This window comes from Opisthocomus hoazin, chromosome 1 (assembly GCF_030867145.1).
Source record: "Opisthocomus hoazin isolate bOpiHoa1 chromosome 1, bOpiHoa1.hap1, whole genome shotgun sequence".
Taxonomy (NCBI): Eukaryota; Metazoa; Chordata; class Aves; order Opisthocomiformes; family Opisthocomidae; genus Opisthocomus; species Opisthocomus hoazin.
The window spans coordinates 10819917-10840521 of NC_134414.1; the positions used below are offsets into that span (position 1 = coordinate 10819917).

General features: G+C 39.9%; 1 protein-coding gene across 27 annotated transcripts in view; it reads left to right on the forward strand.

Moving 5' to 3' along the window:
* The window catches only part of DLG2 (discs large MAGUK scaffold protein 2), a 1094951-nt gene that overhangs the window by 953769 nt on the left and 120577 nt on the right, over positions 1-20605 (forward strand). Inside the window, exon 1 of one of the 27 annotated variants that reach the window (XM_075416816.1) lies at positions 5187-5501. The exons of the other annotated variants lie outside the window; for them this stretch is intronic. The gene's annotated coding sequence lies outside the window, so the exon portion shown is untranslated. Of the gene's footprint in view, positions 1-5186; positions 5502-20605 lie in introns of those variants that run through there. 27 annotated transcript variants of the gene reach the window in all.

Sequence of the window (20605 nt, forward strand, 5' to 3'; positions counted from 1 at the left end):
CAGATCTGCTCTCTCCACCGCACATTGCCTTTTACCGTGATGTCTGTAGAGCTGTTACTTTCTCTGTGCGTCAGCAATTGCTGTAGGTAACATGAAGGACTATGCCAAGCTGACAGATTTTCATCACCATCCTCAGAGGAGTCAAGTGTATCATTCCTGTGCTATACTTCTTCCCCAAATCAGCCACCTACTCCTCCCACCACTGAGTGCACGCAGAGTTAAACTGCGAACCGCAGGAGGATCTTTGTGTCACTCCGCCATTCTTTGCCATGCAAAGCTGTTAACTCGTTTGCTCCCTGCACCAGGCTTATAAGGTGTTGCCTGTGGGACCTTCTGTTTGTGTAAAAGATGTGTAAAAGATGCTTGTCTCGTTTGCTGCTGAATCTAATCTTTTACCTAAAAAAAAGTTGATCGTGAGGCCCTTTTCCGGCTCTTGGAGTTAGTAAGTCCATTATGGTTTATTTTGGATTTGAGTATCGAGCTTCAGACAAATTTAACTCATTTAAAAGGAAAAAAACTGAAAGAAAACAATGAGAAACACAAGGTTAAAGGGAAAATAAAAGTCTAGAGAAGAAAGAAATTCCAGTTCTGGATACTGAAATACATCCTCCAAGTTCATCAGTTCTTTTAACCAGCTGCACCAATCTAAGCCATACGGAAAATCAACATTTGTATGAAGTCTCAGACTGCTCCTGAGACATCCATTGGCTTACAAATGGGCTGCTGTCGTATTCCAGGTTCATGGGGTGCTATAAAAGGCTTTTCAGATCAAATCCAGGCAGCCTCTCCAGAGGCTCTAGGGAAAGTGCCATCTGGCCTGCCTTCCTTTTAGCAGCTCTTCTTTATTACTGATATGATCATTCATATTCTTGAGACTATGAAGCCACCATTAAGAGAGTTCAGCCTTCCTAACTAGCAAAGCAAGTTCTTGTCTTTGCCCTTGATCAACTGGGATTGCTCTCTTGGGTGTCTATTCATTCAGACCTGCCTGAATATCCTCTTTAATCCTCTTTTTTCTGTATTTTTTCAAACACAGTCCTCATTCAGAAAGAGGACTTGAGTTTGCACTCTGCACTTGCAGCAGAAAAGACGTCACTTGAGGCAGAAAAGTATTGTAATTCAGAAAAATATTATTATAGTATTAGCACTTGTACAGTCCTTAACATCTTCAAAGCCCTGTGCCAGTTAATTTATTAATTAATCTAAGTATACATTTTTATTAATTTGTACTTATGAGGATTAATCTTACAAAATGAAGCTGTTTAAAAACTGTTCTTAAATGGAACTGCAAGTGAACTACAATGAAAGGAAATTAATTTCTCCATTGCTTTGCTGTGGCAATTACATTCATTTACATTGTCACTGCTGTTTATTTTGCAGTGCATGATGTATGTAGGTTACAGCAATGAAATCATCTGACTAAAGTCTGTGGTACTGTTTTATCATATATTTGTAAAAGGACAGATTCTTATTGGATTCAAGCCACAGACAGTAGAGTAGCTAGTGAAATTCATAAATCCTCAGTGATCTCAGGTGGAATTAAAAGTTTGATAGATTTCTGTACTTGAAAGGTACAACAACATCCCTATCACCCTACTTCCCTTCAGAGAGTATAGGCATTGAAATTCCCTGTAACTAGAGATTACCTTTATGAAATGTAATGAAAGACCTCTACAAGTATGCTCAGCTGATTTTGATTTGAAAAAAGGTAGGTCTCAGAAGTAACTAAGCTCATACAGATGTCATGGCAATTCTTAGATGGATTAGGGAGGGAGAGCTAAGTTAGTGCCTTCGCTGGGAGGAAGGTGGGCAATGACCTGGTTAGTGACCTGCAGCCTTGAGGTTCTGGGTTTTGTCTTGTAAGGGAGCCAGGAGAAGCTGGGCTGCGGTGAAATGTTGCAGGCTGAGGAAGAGCAATGAGTTGAGTCTGAGACTGAAGGAGAAACATCCATAAGAAACAAAGTTTTTTTAGATCCCCTGATCGTTGGAAAGCTGATATTTCTTGTTAGTACTGTTCTTACGATGTTATTGTCTGATAAATGCCCAGTCCATTTTTTAAATCCTGCCGGGCTCTTTGCTTTAGAGACACTGTCTGACAGTGCCATCAATGGACTATCAGATGAAAGAGCATTTCCTTTAACCAGCGTAAATCTGAAAAAAAATAACTAAAGAAGTTGAAGAGTATAATTTCTAAATGCAAGGTACTGAATAAACATATCTTTAGTTTGCATGATGGCTTCTGAGGCCAAATGGTAAAAATTACTGACCAGCCTACTGATCATCCATACCATCTGGCGTAGCCTGCAAATTATCTCTGTTGGTGCACATTTATTCACCTGGAACTCTGGGTCCACACTGTGGAGATGTAGTTTTGCTTCATTGGGATGCAAGTTAACTGTACTAGCTAATTTGTGATCTTGATAGTATCAAATCTGCCTCTAGTTACTCTTAATTTGAAGTTTCCTTAGCTGTTTCTTGGGCGGAAAAGGTAACTACTCTTTTCACTCCAGCCAAATGCCCTGATTTCTGTCCAGTGATCTGCGTGCTCACTTTAGATAGCAAAGAGGATGTCTGTGATGTGTAGTCAATATAGTCCACATGACTATGGAAGAGAGAAGTCATGTTTCAGCAGGAAATGGGAACACTTTTGTCTTTTTTCTTCATTTTAAAATAATTTATAGCTTGCAGCTTGGAGCAAAGGACCTCAAAGTCAATAGCAAATTTGTCTGTTACTAATGTCTTAAAAATACATACTATATATACATACGTAGGCATACAGAAATCTGGCAGCCATATGGGATTTTCACACACCTGTCAGTGAAATGAGAAAGTTCGAATGTGAAATCTCACATTCTGCACCAGAACGCATGAACAGAGCCCCGAGGCCACAGGTTGTGTGATGAATGTATCCGTTTACCAAGACGGTAGTGGTTTAACAGAGCACCACGTTGCGGAATATTATGGCAGTATCAGCTATTAAATATTTCCCATGGAAAGGTAACATGGAAGCCAGGATAATTAATTAAAAATTGCAAGTAAATGTGAAATCGGGTAGCAATTCTTGGAATTGTGGCTCTTGTGTGATACCACAGGCTGTCTTTTATGCATGCCACCTACACACAGCTATGAAATGTTAGTGTCTTACATTGTTGTGATACTGGTCAGTTTTACAAACCTGTGTTTCAGTAAACGTAAGCTGAATTTTAGGGTGAATGTTATGTTGGTCAAGGAGATTCAACCAAGTATTGTTTGTGTCTTAATCACACTGCACCAATTTATTACAAGGCAGTGTCATCTTTACGTAGATTCTTGGGAAGCCTCTTCAAACCTGAATGGTTAAGGCAAAACAACAAGGAAAATAGATGCCTTTTAAGGCATTCTGGCACATGTGGTTTGAAACTGTCTTTTATGAAAAATAGGTCAGAAAACCCTAATTAGTGCACAAGACAACAAACTGCTGTGCTTGTGCCATTTTAGAGAAGCCCTGCGATTAGGAAGTGAAATGTGCAAACCCAGGAGAAGAGGATTTGGCTCTATAAGGCAAATCCAGTGGCACAGATCTTTTTGCTGCTTCTCAATGATCCAGGGTCTGTCATGTGGAATATTTTCTGCCCATATTGGGTTATTCCCAGTCAGCATCGCTGGAGAATCCAATTATTGGATCTCAGCTGCCTTTTCCTCTGAGAAAGAGCAAGACATCAAAACCATTACTCTGATTAAGTCCTGATACGTCTCCCTCGCATTCTGCCACCCAACTATACACAGCTTTTCCTTCATACAAGCCACTATAGTAAGAGCCAGTAGCACATGCAGAAATACTGCTCTGGCCATTCGTGAATTTTTTTCACGGATAGTGAAGGTGCTGAACACATAAAGACAAATGAGGAATGGGGGGGAACAAGCAGCTGAGGATGGGAGAAAAGGGATATATATAAGACTTGCTTTTGGTATGCATGAAATGCAACACCCTGTTCCCACATTATGACGCACATCAGTCGGTCCAGATGGTGAGAAGGGTTGGGTTTCTGCCTGGGGCTGCTGGCGCAGGCTTCATTTGCATTCCTCAGCCCAGTTGTTCGTGGAAAAGCATCCGGGCGATGCACAACCGCTCACACAACTGTGCTCACCTTCCCAAGCACAACCTTTCATCGTGGTACCAAATGTTGGGAGAGTTTTACAGGCGCAGGGAATGAAAGGAGCTGGATCAAGTTCAGGCTCCAAATGGAGCCCTCTGAGAGTTGTCATCAGTGATGTAGAAATAGAAAATCACCCCACATAAAGCACTCCTTCCCACTTTGTGCTCCTACAGATAACCTTGGTTTTGTGTAAAACACATACAAAATTCCTGGAGCTCAACACTGAAAGAGCGACTTCTGCTCCATCGTCAAAGACTTGCCATACACAACCCTGTCCAGTGACTGATCCCTGGCTGTATGTTGCCATTACCGTAACCAGTTTTGCTTGTTAGGGTCTGGTTGTGAGTGTTAATTTGTGGCATGTGCAACAATTGTGATTGCTATTGCTGTAATTAATCCCACTTGAAAATGTTTCGTTTAACTGATTATATTAATGGGTCTAAGTTTTAGCTGTTCCATTCTGTAATTTTGTATCTATACATTTACTTTAAAAACAATACAAGCATATGGAATAAAGAAAGCATTAGAGAAATGAAGAGCATTGCAAATACATATTTATATCTTAGAAGAGATTCTTAAAACCTGTCAGCATTTTTTAAGAGGCTTTTAAAATGTACACGTAATTTCACCTAACCAGTACATTACTTTAAAAGCCATTCTGCCTGGAGTAATGCTTTTAGGTTTTTCTTGTTAATGTCCACAGAAATTGCCTGAATAATTTCCATTCATGATAGTGGAAGTTATGAACTTTGTGTTAGTCACTAAACAAGCACTGTGTCTTTAAGAATGGAAGATTTTCTGAAGATTAAAAAAAAAAAATCGTGAAAACTGTATCTAGAAAAAGATTGAAGCTACATTTACTAGTGTATTATGAAATGTTTAAGTGAAGATTTCCTATCAGGTTGATGCTTTCTGCTGTTTTCAGATGGTTTCTGCTCTGAGTTTCACTTCTCCCCAAAGTGCAGTTGATCATTCCACCTTAACAAGGTGCAGTGATTGACAGGTAGAGATGTGGCACAGAGCAGAAGGTGGGAGTGTGCTCTATTGGTTTGTGCTTGTACATCCTGAGCACCAATTACTGTCACTGCTGCCAGCACTGATGTGTTTATCAGGATGAGTTACAGCAGAATATATGTACACAGGCAGTGTGTATGCTGGATGACCACCCCCTGTGATGTAAAATATGAGAGTCTGGGAGCTACCGTTTTATAATTCATCAGGTTCAGCAACTGAATGTTGTTGGTTGGCTTAGTTATAAAGGCAAGTGTGAACTGAACAGCAGACAGGAGCATCTCGCATTAAGAGTCCTGCGAAGCTGCATTTGGTGACTGGGCTCTGCTTTTGTTCAAGTGAATTCAGTCCTCGGTGAGTGATGGGGGGTTCTGTTGAGCTAAAGCTATTATTATATAAGCTGGGGAAACCTGCCTGCTAGTTTTATGTGTATTTTGCTGCTGGAAGTCCGTGTCTGTGGCTGTTTTTAGATTTTGCAATATTTTCAGTTGTGTACATTACTGACAGAAAATGAGATGAAAAGAAAAATGCAATGATGAATTATTCACCATAGTGCTGCAAGGATCTCTTTTCTAGCTAAAGTTACTTTCCTTTAGTGAGCATGTTGGGGGTTCAGAGAAGCTACAAACCAGTAAATCTACCTGTCATTAAATTGCTTTTATTAGCAGTTAAAGAGACTGATACTGTGGCTTTTATAACAAGAAGAAGAACAAAAGCAAAAATCGGAAGCATTTACAAATTCTTTGCTTTTATGTGCATGTGGCTTTTCAGATGCAGCATTGAATCTTTTGTGTGCAGCGTGGGGCTGCAAAGGATTTTTATTGTAGAGCTTTTTAATTAGATAATCAGTAAAATGGTAGCCTCTCTCTGTTTTTGTGGTAATATGCTTAGTATCACATTAAAATGAATGACTCCCCATCTTGCATAACAACTGTGCTGAAATATGTGTAAGATGAAAGGCAAAGAGAGACTTTGAAACCAACTGTGGGAAACACGATATAGCACAGCTAGGGAAGGAAAGGTACATTCCCTATAACATATGCATTACTTTTTCAATTTCACCAGCTTTAGATTCTTTGCTCTAAATATCACTTGCTTCTTTACAACCTCTACATCTTTTCAAGCAAGCCCCTTTAGTATCTGTCCAATTTATCTTGCCAGCAACCTTTAAAGATCAGTAAGCTGGAGGTTTTTTTATTGTTGTTTTAACCAGAAAGGAATTGAAAAGCGGAGTTTATGAAACTGAAATATTAGCTTTGCCGTGCAATACCTGTGTCAGTCCTCAGGAGAGGCAGGTGGTCGTGAGTGACAATTTTACTTTTCCTTTTGTCAGGAGCAGTATTATCAAAGAGGTAGTCATTGCTCCTGTCTCTCTGTGTCTGTTGGTATTTTTTTCTCTGTGGGTTGGAGAGGCAAGTTTGTTTTATCAAAATATGAAGAGGGCTCGGCAGAACAGCACCTGTTGTCTTATTGCTATGTTATTAATAATCAGAGAGAGACACCCTTTTCCAGAGACCTCTCATCTGGTATCAGTCCAGACTGCTTACTCTGTAGTGATTTCAACTTGTATTGTGACTTGTCATTTAGAGATGATCTATTCCATGAGTTATATGTGAAGAATCGAAGCTGCAGGATAGATCCTGGTTTAATTAATAAGGTGTCTCGTTTTAGCATCATTTTTTATTTAAGGAGGAAAGCTATTGGCAAAGCGGTCTTTGCCACAGACTTTCTTTGCAGAACAGATTTGCGCTTACTCTTTATAAATCATAAATTTGAAAAAATTTAGAATTTCTTGAGAAGATCATTTCCTGGCAGCCTAACAGACTAGAGCCTATTTCTAGGAAAGAGTATATACCTTTGTCAGCAGTGCGTTATTTAAGAGCATTTCACTGCTTTTTAAGTATTCAGATCTATTTTCAGTGACCCCTGTGTTAGCAAATTAGATTTCTTGAAGTGTGAGCTTCTGGCTTTGCAAGTTCTCCTCCTTTCAGAAATCTGTGATACTGCATCCATCTGTCTAGGCATTTATATTGCATGCATCACTATGGTGTAATCTCAGCAATCTGAACATTAACCATGTAAATGTATGTACTGTAACTGAGGAAGTATAAATTAGGACAGGAAAAGCAACCCAAAAAGGAGAAAGTTATGATGCTGGCATATGTCTCTTGTGGGCACCAGAGCTCCAGACTCAGTGTTTGTGCACAAGAAATTAAGCTACCAACTAATTCATTCTCCAGACAGTGGTACGGAGGCTTGGGCACAGATGAGACCCACTTCCTGAAGTTCAGTTCAGATAAGACTGAGGTCAATCGAATGGAAAATAGCCAGAGGATGTGGCAAAAATCACCTCTTATCCTGAGTGCCTGCCTACTGCTCCTTTCTGGTCATAGTCCGGGAATGTTGCTGAAGGAAAAACACCAGTGACTAAGAACTGTATTTTAAATCCTCTCTAGTCTGGAGGACATGGTTGTTTTATTTGGATATGAGTTTGCTGCTGCGATCCATGCCTCTCACCTTGCAGTAAGCGATGGCAGTGCTCTCCATGGAGCGCCGTGCCTTAAATCCCCCTGGTTACCAGGCTGCTCCAGGTAACAGCCATCTGCATGCTTAGTGGTACATCCTGCTGGAAATGCACTACACCACAACTCCAAGAAGTAAGTTGGCTTCCGACTCATTTCTGAATAGGGCTATTATTTCAGGGTTGATGCATAGGGCTCTTGAGTAGCAGAAATCTGCTCTCCAATCTCAGCTTTTTCCTTATGGTTACAGCTGAAACCAGCCAAGGAACCCATGTTCAGATTATCTTTTGTATGAAATATAGATGCCTGGGGGAAAATATCTTGGATAAAAGTCCTTAAGTTTGGACTTGATCTTTTTTTCCTTTTTTCTTTGGTCTGAAATACCTCAGGTCTACTGACCTTCGGGTTTGCTGTGAAGTCCCATGGCAGCTGGCGGTCGACATTTTTGGTGAAATAGGGTATTGGATAACCCGGAACTAGAGTACTTCAGCATAACCAAGCACAAGAGTACTTCACAGAGTTATACTTCAGTCTGCAGTAAATATAGCTGATGTGTGACTGTGTAGTTGTGCAACCATGCTTTTTGTCTGTGTCAAAAGTGAGCAGAGATTGCGGCAGTGGTGTGTAAACTCACATCTTTGTGTGCCTGTAACTCCTCAATTTTCCCCTTTCAAGCACACAATGCACACAAGTGATACTTTTAAACAAAGGAATGCATTTTTAATACCGAGTCTCTAGTACAGAAAGCTCTAGTGCGTAGAACTGAAAACTATCAACTATATACTAAATGTGTTCTTACTTTTTATTGAAGAGACTGATAAAGTGGCATTGCATGCTGTTTTGCAGCATTCTCAGGTTTGAATTCAGTAGTCATGAAGGGTGTGAAACAATGCCGTGCAGACACCGGCAATCAATGCAATATGATTTCAGGGAGAAGTCCTTCAGTGGAAAAATGGGTTGGAATGATAGGTTAGACGTGTAGTATCCTCGATGTCGAGAATAGCCAGTGTAACTTTATGGCAGGGCAGAGACAGAACGTAGTAAAAGATGACAATGTGTCAATGAAAAACGTTAGGGTTTTTTGTATGTCCAGGCAGAGAAACATCATTTTAAAGTATTATCAAACATTCAGTGCATGAAAGGAACAAATCTGGCAACTGGAGCAGAGACAGAGCACGTTCATAGGCACAGCATGCTCTTCTGATGTTGGTCTGTTCTTTGTGTTGGGAGTGAAATACACGCAACGGCCTAACCCTGCAGGAAGAGGGTTTTTTAGATCTTGTATAGTTGTACAAGCAGGAGAGGATATTCAAGTTATAAAAACAACGAAGAATTCACTTGTAAGCAAAATACATCTCATAAATGCTAACTTCAAATTGTTTCTGGATGCAATGGCTTGGCTTATTTAGTGGTTCTCATTGTCTTGGAATCTGGATGCATTACACTGAAGTTAAAATAGAAACACAGTAGTTTTTAATGTAAGTAGCCTTTGCTGTGTAAAAAAATTAAAAGAAAAGCAAGGTGCATAACTCCTGCAGTTTCCTTGCAGCCAGAGGGTTAAAACAACAAGCAGATCTGTTTGTCCTTGAAACCTCCCAGGTGAGGAGGGTGCGCTCCAGGATAACAGAGCTGGTTCTGGAGAATCCCACACCAGAAATCAGTAGGAGCCAGACGTCAGTGAAACAAAGAGATACAAATGCTCTGCGTTCTGCATGGCATTTAATGTAGTCTAGATGATCAACAACATGAAGAGTATCAATGTCAAAGGTCCTTTTCAAGAGCCAAGCTGCTCATGTCAGCTTTCGATGGAGTTTCTCTGTGTTTTCAGGGGACATGCATGGTCAGAAGGGTGCTGGTTGCTGTGGCTGTGTCTGCAGCACAGAATCATTACAACATACAGAGAAGCTGCCCATAAACAGAGGTGTAGGATTCCACTCGCAATCAGGATCAGCTCTGGTAAAGGCCCTGCAACTCTGAATCCTGCAGGCAAGTATTAGATACATGTCCCAAGAATGACCTGCACTGGAAACCACTGTGCATTGCTCTAGATGAACACTTTTCATCTTTTACATGTGATCATGTGTAGGAGAAAAATATTCTGTGGAGACTCTCTTACACAGCCCTACATGAAAGTGGCTATAATCCGATCAGATTGCAGGCTGAAAGCACTCCTAAATACCTGCTGCTCCTCTGGTCCTCAGTTTTCTACCTTGCCTGGAATCATCAAAGATGGAGAACGTTTGTCATTCCACTTGCCAGTACGCAAGCAGGAGTGATGCTCATCTGCAGCAGATCCATTCAGTGTCTGAACAGTGGCGTACTATCTTCTCTCCTGTGCAAACTTCAAGTTACTAGTAGGTGGCCTAAAGATTAATATTAATATACGGTTTTTATTTTGTACTACAGGTGAATGCTTATGTTGTCACCATAATTGTACTTGGGAATTACCAATGCACTCACTCAAAAGTCAGCCTGATAAAACTGCAGCTGGAGTCCTCATTCCCAGAATACTTTCTTAGTGTTAGCAGGAATCTCCTGTTATCTTAGTCAGGCAGGAGTGTAATCTGAGAGTTAATGTCATCTTTACATCACACTGGTCAGTGTGTTGTGTCTGAAAAGCCTGCAAAGTGACAATGGGACATGGGGTGTCCCTTCTAATTCCCTCCCAATTAGATGCTTCTTGTCTGGAAGACAACAGAAATCCACCACTCTGTAAGCGTGATTTACAATACTATTTGTGCTAGTTTTTAAACAGAGAGATTAGTGCACTGGCATTTGAGCTAAGCAAATGCTAATTTAAGAACCCACTACTATCCCTTTTTTGTGTTGTGGTATTAACCTTTAACATTATGAAATAATAAAGAACTGGTTGAACTGTGTTGTGTGCAGCCATGTGCTGAAACTGAACGAGTGAACTAGCCAGGCAGACTAATCAGTTCACTTTGTAGGTTTTTTTTCCTTTTTATAGTTATTCGTTTCTGTATTTTAAGTAAACTGTACTCTCAGAAGCATTTTTTCTAAATTCAGTAATGTGTACAATGAGTAGGAAAAACGTTCAGGGCAGCCAGTAATACTAAGGACAAATGTTTCTACCTAGCGGTGTCTAAGAAAGGTAATGGAAGTATTACTCACTGAAGAAAATCTCTTTTCTTTCCAAAAAGCTACTTGTATCTTTTTAAGAAGGTATAAACATAAATGCCACCACCGTCAGTAGACAGTATCTTTTTTTGCATAAATATTGTTTTATTCTCACTGTATTTCTTTATTGTTATTCTCAATTTGTCTGTAGTAGTAGATCCGTCTCTCCCACTACCAAAATATTCCTTGAGAGAAGAATCTGTTATCCTAGATGCAAAACTGATAACAGGCAAAATTTCTATCTGCTTAATGTCCTGTGGACTATCCTTCCCCTTCTCAGGTGGGGGTTTCTGATACACATTGCACAGAGAAATCACAGTGTACACTGGCTGCTGCTGGCTTTGGGTTGGGCTGTAGTTCAGAAACGCAAAGTAAAATTATTAGTATGTGGCAGTAAGTGAAACTCAGCTGTTACCAGCAGTTGTCTGTATTTCTCTTCTTTGAGGTACAACCATAAGAGTTAAATACTTCAGTGAAGTATATCCATCCAACACAGAACCAAGTTTCAGAGGAGGGAGCAAACAGCACGCCTACATACAAAACAGGTTTTCCAGGCATGGAATTACTTTCATTTCACAATATTTACAATTTGTCAGTTAAAAACCCTAAAACTTTCTGTAGATGTTCTAGATGTTCTTGTTTGAATTAAAGAAATTGTTCAGGGATACTAAATGCAATTTAAATGTTACCTGTTCATGTTTGGTTTCTTCTGTTCCAGTTCAAATTTTAACAGCTGTGTGTTATAACGGTAGACTGATCTAGTTTTACAAGATTCCTGATAACAACTTCATGGAGCAACTCAGATATTTTTATGGTAGCAATTGCATATTGGCCTTTGTAAGTTTATGTGGTGTAAATATTTTACACTCAAATATCTTCCTTTGTTTTTGTGCTTTCATTTCTTGCTACTCACAACTGACTGCTGAAATGACAACACTCATAGCTTTCTCCTGTCTTTTCAGAGATGTGAATAAATTCTACTTTGTTTTTATTACGTTCATTTTGGTGCATAGGTATTGAATGGTAGTGATATGAAATCACAAAGTAGAAGGGCTGGAGGGCACAAAGTAAGTAGGACTGCATATTTTTATGCATTTTCTAGTGGCGTTACTGTGAAGTGCATGTGTAAATTTTAGTTCAGGTTTATCTACCATTCATAAATTAGTCTGGCTTTTGCCCTATACTATTCATAAGCCTTAAAATCTCGCAGGTTACCTCAACTGTTTGAGATATTTAATATAAAGTGTGAGTCAGTATCTAGCCAAAGAAGCACCTAAACTTCTGAAGATTGAAACACTGGAATTTTCTGTTTCAGTCTATTTTTGTTCCGTTCGACTAATAGAGGAAGAAGCAAGCTTAGGCTGTAGATGTTGTCTGCAGGCCTGTCAATTAATTATTACAAAAATGTTTGATCAAGGATTAACAATTTAACATGGGAGGTATTTTTAAGATTTGAAACATGGGAAGAAAAATGACTAAGACTTGCCTTGCTTAAAATGAATCAGCTACCTGGCATGTTTTCTTTTGAATCTATACAATAACATCACTTTTGTCTTCTGTTTTTCTTTTACCCCCTATACCTTTCCCCAGTGTTAGGTTACCATACCTGAGATTGTAGACTACGCTGAATTTTGGTATAGTTAGGAGTTATTTTTAAAGGATACAACGAAGACAAAATATATATGATATTTCACATCAATGTGAGGTTCAAAATACCAGAAATATGTCTATTTTTTTCAGGCCTATAATCATAAAGTGTTTTTTCCTTATTCCTAAACAGAAATAATTGTCAAAGAGAGAGATCAATAAGAAAAAAAAAAAAGAAAAAAAAAATCAGAAAACAAAGCCACAGGTAGATAGATACTTCTGAAAAACCTTCAATTGCCCCAAACTGTCATCTGAGTGAAGGAAAAAAGAGGGGCAGGAGGCCTAAAGTTTAAATATCTGTGCTTAAAAATGGTGTCCCTACTGGTAAATTCTATTTAGATTTTAAAGTTGATTTTTCAGTGAAGAAACATATTTAATGTAGTGGTTTTCGCAGCAAAAATTAAACATTTGATTTTAACACACCAGTAAGTAACTTGAACTCTAATATTAAAGTCACTCACTCAATTAAGTAACAGAAACTGTAAAGGCCTAAGCACTGATCTGGAAACATACAGAGCCTGAATGTAATCTTACCTGCACCGTTTACATATACCTAAAAACATGCAAATCAAAGACCAGCCTGAGAACACAAATGTGGTCAACATCCGCCTTCACCTCTGGTTAACATCTGTGAGGGCTGACTCAGCCTTTTGTCTTCTGGTGGACATGCCTCTTGCTGACTGTGACTCTGAAACAATCTGTAGGTCTTTCAGATGAAGTTGTAGTTAAATTAATCTACTCAATCTGCAGATCAAGCACCATTTTAATTTAGCCACTGTTCTGTTCTTTGAATTACTTGCAGCACTTCTGTTATTGTGACTGACACCCTTGAGGTGGATACCATAGATATATGGTGTTTGTACTGCGCTAAGTTTGTGAAACACATCAGGATTCTTTTGGATAAAACGCAGTATAATTGTAAATAATGTTAGCATGTGGGTTGGAATATCAGCCCTCTTTCAGATAAATTACATAAACTGCCATTTAAAGCTAAATTTAATGTATAATCTTGGGACATCCTTTTTTTTAGTGAAGCTCCTTCTCTCACAGAGAAACATCTGAGACATTATGATAGTAATTCCCTAAATTTTTGTTTCAGTTTAATTTTTTGTAGGGTTGGTTAGTGCAGGAAGGAAAGAAAGACCATTTGAAATGCTGTCACACTGTTTTTGAGCGTATGAGACACATGACATCTGCCACTAAAGATGATGCCCCAGGGAATTTCCTAAACATTATTTCTGAAAATGTGAAATGCAGCCATGTCTGCTGATGAAAGGGCAGGAAGCTGAATGCCAAACATGGCAATATTCTGCATTCAGGGAAAAGTCAAAATAATACTCATTTTGCAAGAGAACTGAATATGTTGGTAGTGCATGCGCAGAATAAAAGTATATTTAGGTGCTCGCCTAAAAGTTCTACAACTAGTAAGCTGCACGCAGTTCAGTATATTTAATTCACGAAAATGTAGTGCTTAGTTGATCTTCCCCAGGATTTGTACTTGGACTCCACCAGCTCCAGGTATTACAAATATAGATTCTTAGTCATCATATCTGGTGCTAAATGCCAGCAATTATAAGTACTGGCTGACTCATTTCTATACTTCATGGGTTTTTATGGCTGTTATAAAGCTTTGAAAATGCTGATAGACCTGTAGCCATCGTGGGCACTGCCAATATCAGGGCATTTGATATTAAATATAGCCAGATATTAAGCTATTATATTGCTGTACCGGGTTGTTCAACAGCACTGTCACCAGGGAGGATAATGTGAGCCAGGGGACACTAGTACAGCTAAGTATAATCTTTTATTTATTCTAATGATCTTTGTATTTTAAAGGACTGAAGTTGTTAACTGTACATTACCTTGCCAGTGGGGTTTACCAGCTCTGTATTTCTAAGTAGAAGCAAAGAAACAGCTTTGGTCATATGTTACATCTGTATATAACCACAGAGAATTAGACCCGCTGTTTCACAAATTCATAGAATAGTCAAGGCTGGAAGGCAGCTGGATCATCTACTCCAACAGCTCCCGCTCTAGCAGGGTTAGCAAGAGCAGGTTGCACAAGGTCATATACGGTCAGGTTTTGAATATCTCTGTAGACAGAGACTCCACAAGTCCCTGGGCAACCTGGTCCTGCATCTGATCATCTTTAGAAGAGAAGATTTTTCTAATGTTTAGATGGAATTTTCTGTATTTCAGTTCATGCCCATTGCCTCTTGTCCTTTCACTGTGAACCACTGAGAACCATCTTCTTCACTCCTCTCCATCAGGAATTTACAATGTAAGCTGGCTAAAATCTTTAACATGTAACACTAATGTCCACTGTTTATCAAACCATTCGCTAGTATTTGCAGTGTGACATCCAATATGCTTGAAACACAGTGAAGAGGATTCAGGATTCTCAAAAAGATGTGTGAAGAATACTTCCCATGAGAATACTTCCCATGCTCTTCCCAGATGTTAGATCCCACTCATTGCTATATATCATTCTGTTGTTCAAGATTTGAATTAAACCATACTTTTGTCCAATACCTTTTCTCCTTTGTTCAGATCTGCCAAATGCTTGCTTAGAATTCAAGTTCAATTTGAAATTCTGGTGATTAATGAGAATTATAGATTCATCTGCTATTCATCCTTCTATAAATGTTAATTATTTATGAAATCTGTCTGCCAGAAATTAAACAGAATCTCATCCAAACAAAAGAAACCTTGCCTTAATTGAGGGACTTGCCTACATGGCACAGAATGTGAAAACAAAAAGTGTGCTTGCATAATCCTGAAGCTGGCTTCGGCATTGGGTTGGCTGATTAGAAAAAAAATCCTCTATGAATAACGTATGGCCTATATAAAAGAAGTTAAAACCTCAAATTTACTTGCATTTGTTAACATCCTCTTTAGCAGCCTTTCTACTCCAGAGATTTCCCTTCCTTCCTTTCAGTGTAAGTTGTTCTCATTAAGCTCTGTGATTACAAACAAGGCTTAGCAGTATTAAATGACTAGATATTTTTATGGCCAAATGGGATTACTTTGATAATTGGCTCTGATCTGTTGCAGAGCTTGTTCTCCCATACTTGCTGCATCGAGCCTTGTAACGTGATAGAAGTACCATCCAGCTGATGTTTCCCAGGTCCTTTGATCCTGGATCTCTTCAGAAGTTTAGTTTCTTTTCGGCTGTAGATGGCACGTCACAGCACTTCCAGTGTCCATGTTGATGCCTTCAAAACCTTGTAGTGAAATTGTGATGAAGAATGACAAGGCTTAAAATAGGGACATCAGCACTGTGTTTCATGCATCCATTTCTTTCCTAGGTCCTCAGCTCAACCATCATGTAACTAGGCCAGATTCTGCTCTTAGGTCAGCACTCTGAGTTCAGAATCTGTGGCAGATCAAGAATAAGAGAGGTTGACAGGAGCCTCCAGCATTGAAATTACAGACTGATGGCATGGTTTCATCCACCAGAAATATGGCATATCAGATCCATGTGTCTTTGTGCTTGCAATGACAAGTCCCTGAGATAAAGGGTGTCTGACCTGTGGTAAACAGACCAGTCAAATACTTACAGCAGTCAAAACCAAATAAAAAGAATGGACTTCACCCAATATAGCCAGTTTGCATCTACAGGTTTCAGGAGATGCACAGTTCCAAAGAATTGTCCTACTTCTTCGTTCCCCTCATACATGAAGCCAACACAATAATTTTTGTGTGCTTTAAAGTGAAAACTTGTTGCTATGTTCACACAGACGTGTAATGTATTAAACTTCTCTACCCACTGTGTTGATAAATCCACCCCACTGCTATCTAAACACTTGAAATTAATTTTTGAGACGTAAAAGTTCAGATGTTGCCCTGATGATGTTCCCATTTACTTTGTTGGAAAGACTGGCAAAGACCAACTCAGGTTTGATGCTACTTATTTAATGTGGGATTCTATCATGAAGCATTAAAGTGGACACTAGAGAGAAAAGGAAAATTACAATACAGTGGAATGTATTAATGAAATGCTGAGATGGTCACAGAAAGCAGATATGTGACAGAAACTGAGGTCTTACTGTCCCTGCAATCTGACCTAGGAAAAAATCCTCTTTCCCTCTAAGTACGGCACTTCATATAACTCTAGACAGTACGGCCCATCTTGGCCTTATAGTCATTGCTCATAGTCGCAGGCTACAAAGATTTTCTTTTATATATCAAAATTGATCAGAAATGCAGACGTTATGGAGTTAGAAATTGTTTATGATATCTGTATCCTCAGAGGTGTTCTCTGTAACTTTGAGAAGAGAATGGTTCTCTGTTTTGAAATCCCAAGGCAGTGAATTCATTAGAAAGTTGCATTAGCCAGTAACAATAAAAACACCATTCTGCATGCCAGGGATACTTCAGAGGCTTCGAAAGCTTTACTTCATCTACATATATTCACTAGAATCTGTTCTGTAATGACCAAAAGGTGCAACAGAGGTAATTCTCATACAATTTCAAATAATCTGTGTATGTTTTCAACCGGCATTATTTTGAGTGTAAGAAAAACTGCGTATTTTTGTAGGAGCTTGACAGGCTGGGGGGTAATGCATGCATTGTACTTCTGTGCCTGTGCTGTGATTTATTTGGAGCAGGACATGTTTATGGCTGTGCTCCTCTTAACTAGCCAGTGGGTATAATCCTGCCAAGTTCCATTGTCAGTCTGTTGGTAAAAATAATGTCAATAGGAATCAGTCACTGCCCACTTTCATCCCTCCTGCCTTCTTTGCTCTCTGGGGCAGCCACAGTCAGGTGATGCACGCTGCCAGTTTTGCCCCTGTCTTACAAAAGAGGAATTTTCCCTTAGCATTCTCCTTTAGCAAAATGTGACCATTGTCCATACCAATCTTTAATCTCCTACAGGAAATAATGATTAAAAAAAAAAAAACATTAAGAAAAGGCTACCTTATGAGCAGTCAACTGTTTGGATAAATGTCATGCTCAGCCTGACATTTCTTGCTGCTAGTCCTCTGGATATCTCAGCAAGCTGGGGCTGCAGCCCCAGAGGGTAATGGGGGAAGACATGTAAAGGTCGTTGTGATTATAGTGAAGGAGATACTTTAAAGCAGAATCCGAATATAAAGTCTTGTAGAAGCTGGCATGCAAATTAAAATGTAAATAAGGTTGACAAGCTTTCCAGCAAGACATCAAACTGCCAAAGGGCAATTCTGCCTTTTCACCCTTCATGAGCATGCTACAGCTGTTTCCTCGGCCAGCAAAGATAGTAACCTCTGGGGGAAGGAAGAATATGAAAGTCATAGTGATTCTTAGCAGCTGTCATATTTGCAATGGTTTCTTTTCAGAGTATTTCATAATCCTTTTTTTTGGTGTACGTGTCTTCGAAATGTAGGTTACGTAATCGCTATAAATGAATAAACAAAAAGAAGTGTATATATATTGACGACAGTCTTAAAGCTGTGAAATTCTTACAAGCTTCATGAAAACAAAGTAATTTTGAGACAATATTCCTGGCTTTTGGCATAATTAGGTAGCAAAGAATTCGAGAAAGATGAGAGGAGAAAAGAGAGAGTCACGGACATAGATCATTCATTGAATTGTATTTAAACTGTAGCAGAATCTAGAAATGGTTGACAAAGGTAAGAGAGGCTTTTGAAAATGAAGAAATTGAGGTAGAAGTCATAAGTTAAGAAGTCTCATAATTCTCAGAATAGATTCACCTTCAGCATCCTGGTGTCAGAGAGATATGTGAATAATTATTGTTATTATTTCTTTGAGAAGTCTGCTTTGATTTGGTCATTTTCTTGTACTAGACTTGTAATTCTTTTTGTTTTAATGTCTGGCAGAAATTCATTTGCTTTTATTTAGAAACGTACATGCATTTAACCAGCAACTCCCTTGGCATCCCTTTCCACCCTTTGAAGGGTGCGGCCCTCCTTTACTGGTGCCCTACCAAGCAGCCTTTTTGCATGCTCTGCACAGCAACGCCAGCTGTGTGGCAGACCTCTACAAAGCTGGTTTTTTGTTTCCCTTTGTCAGTACGCGATACTCGCTGTCTGTTGGGATGCTTTTAGAGGCCTCATGAGCCAGCCATCTCAAAACAGGAACGGTTTGCTGCAGTAATAGTGTCTGCTAATGTCTCATTACAATCAATTTAAATGCTTCAGTTCCACTGAGAGCTAATAACACATGAAAGTCAAACTACGCTCGTAATTTCAAAGACATACATTTTTTTGCAGTGAACCGAACTATTAGGCCATGTTGAAAGCTTCACTATAAAAGATTTTAAAGCTATGTTTATAGTGTCACTAGGACCTCCTCTTATGTACCTTCTAAACTCGGAACAGTAAGATATTATCAGCTTTCTGTTTATTTGTAACAAATAATAGAGATTTATTTATTGCCCTTTGCAATTTTACATATTTACTATACATATTTAATAGTATAAAAAAAATTAAAATAGCTAAACCAATGTGACCTCCCTAGATTCCAGAGAGCTTCACATTACATTTTATAGAAAAAGGAGTTTGTTTCACTGTCCTTTATTCACTTTAATATTTCCAATCCCAACCCAGCCTCTCTCGGATTGATTGTCCTTCAACTAAATGGCCTTCTTAAAAGGAAAGTTAAAGTAATGATAGCAAATTGCACCTGAAATCATCATGGGCCACTCTCAAACGGATATCTGATGTGAGAATAGAGACAAATTTGACCAAAAGTTCTCAACACGTGACAGAAGTTAGGTAAACAGGGAAAGAAAAAACCAGATGCATGTATGGAAAGGAAAACCAAATTTACCTGGTCTTCAGAAAACTCATGACCTGCCAGATCTGGAATGGTAAGACACTGAAGGCTTTGGAAAACAGCAAAAGAGCAGTTTAGGCTGAAGAAAAGGAAGAGAAAGCAGGCTTTTGTATTCTTTAAAAATTATTTTAACAGGTCACTTAAGAGCAATAGTGGAAAGGCGAGGCCGATGACTGAAAGGAGGGAAGAAATGCAGGGATTAACCACTCTGGATAAGCAAAGAACAAGGCACGGAGCATGTTGATATACACTGGGTAGTTGTCAAGTGGAGAAGCAGAGAGTTGTTGCTCCCCACCCCAAGGTGCACTGGGGGCTGCAAGAGGTACAAGGAAGCGGGTGGCTCTTGTGGAGCCTCTGGTGGGGTGAGGGATGGGGGTGGGCCAGGGAGCAGCAAAAGGGAATGGAGGAGCTGGGAAGCCTGAAGCTTTGTGGCTTTCCTTGCTCTGAAGTGGCTGCGCCAGTAAAGCTGTTCTAAAGATCTCCGCTCTATCTACTTATACCCAGCTCCTTGCCACAGCCTAGTGACCCCACTGTTATGGTCCTTAAAATTGAGTCATAGAATCATAGAATGCTTTGGGTTGGAAAGGACCTTTAGAGGTCGTCTAGCCCAACCCCCCTGCAGTGGGCAGGGATGTCTTCAATTAGGCCAGGTTGCTCACAGCCCTGTCCAACCTGGCCTTGAATGTTTCCAGGGATGGGGCCTCCACTACCACTGGAAATCTGTTCCAGTGCTTCACCACCCTCGTGGCAAATAACTTCTTCCTTATATGTAGTCTAAATCTACTCTCCCTTAGTTTAAAGCCATTACTCCTCCTATTGCAACAAGCCCTGCTGAAAAGATTTTCCCCATCTTTCCTATAGGCTCCCTTCAGGTACTTAAAGGCTGCTAGAAGGTCTACCCGCAGCCTTCTCTTCTCCAGGCTGAACAACCCCAACTATCTCAGCCTTTCCTGCTAGGAGAGGTGCTCCAGCCCTCTGATCATCTTCATGGCCCTCCTCTGGACCCTCTCCAACACATCCATGTCCTTCTTGTGCTGAGGGCTCCAGAGCTGGATGCAGGACTCCAGGTGAGGCCTCACCAGAGCGGAGTAGAGGGGTAGAATCCCCTGCCTCGCCCTGCTGGCCACATTTCTCTTGATGCAGCCCAGGATACAGTTGGCCTTCTGGGCTACGAGCGCACATTGCCGGCTCATGTTGAGATTCTCATCCACCAGTACCCCCAAGTCCTTCTCGGCAGGGCTGCTCTCAATCTGTTCATCCCCCAGCCTGTATTGATAGGAGGGGTTGCCCCAACCCAGATGCAGGACCTTGCACTTGGCCTTGTTGAACCTCCTGAGGTTCACACAGGTCCACTTCTCGAGCTTGTCCAGGTCC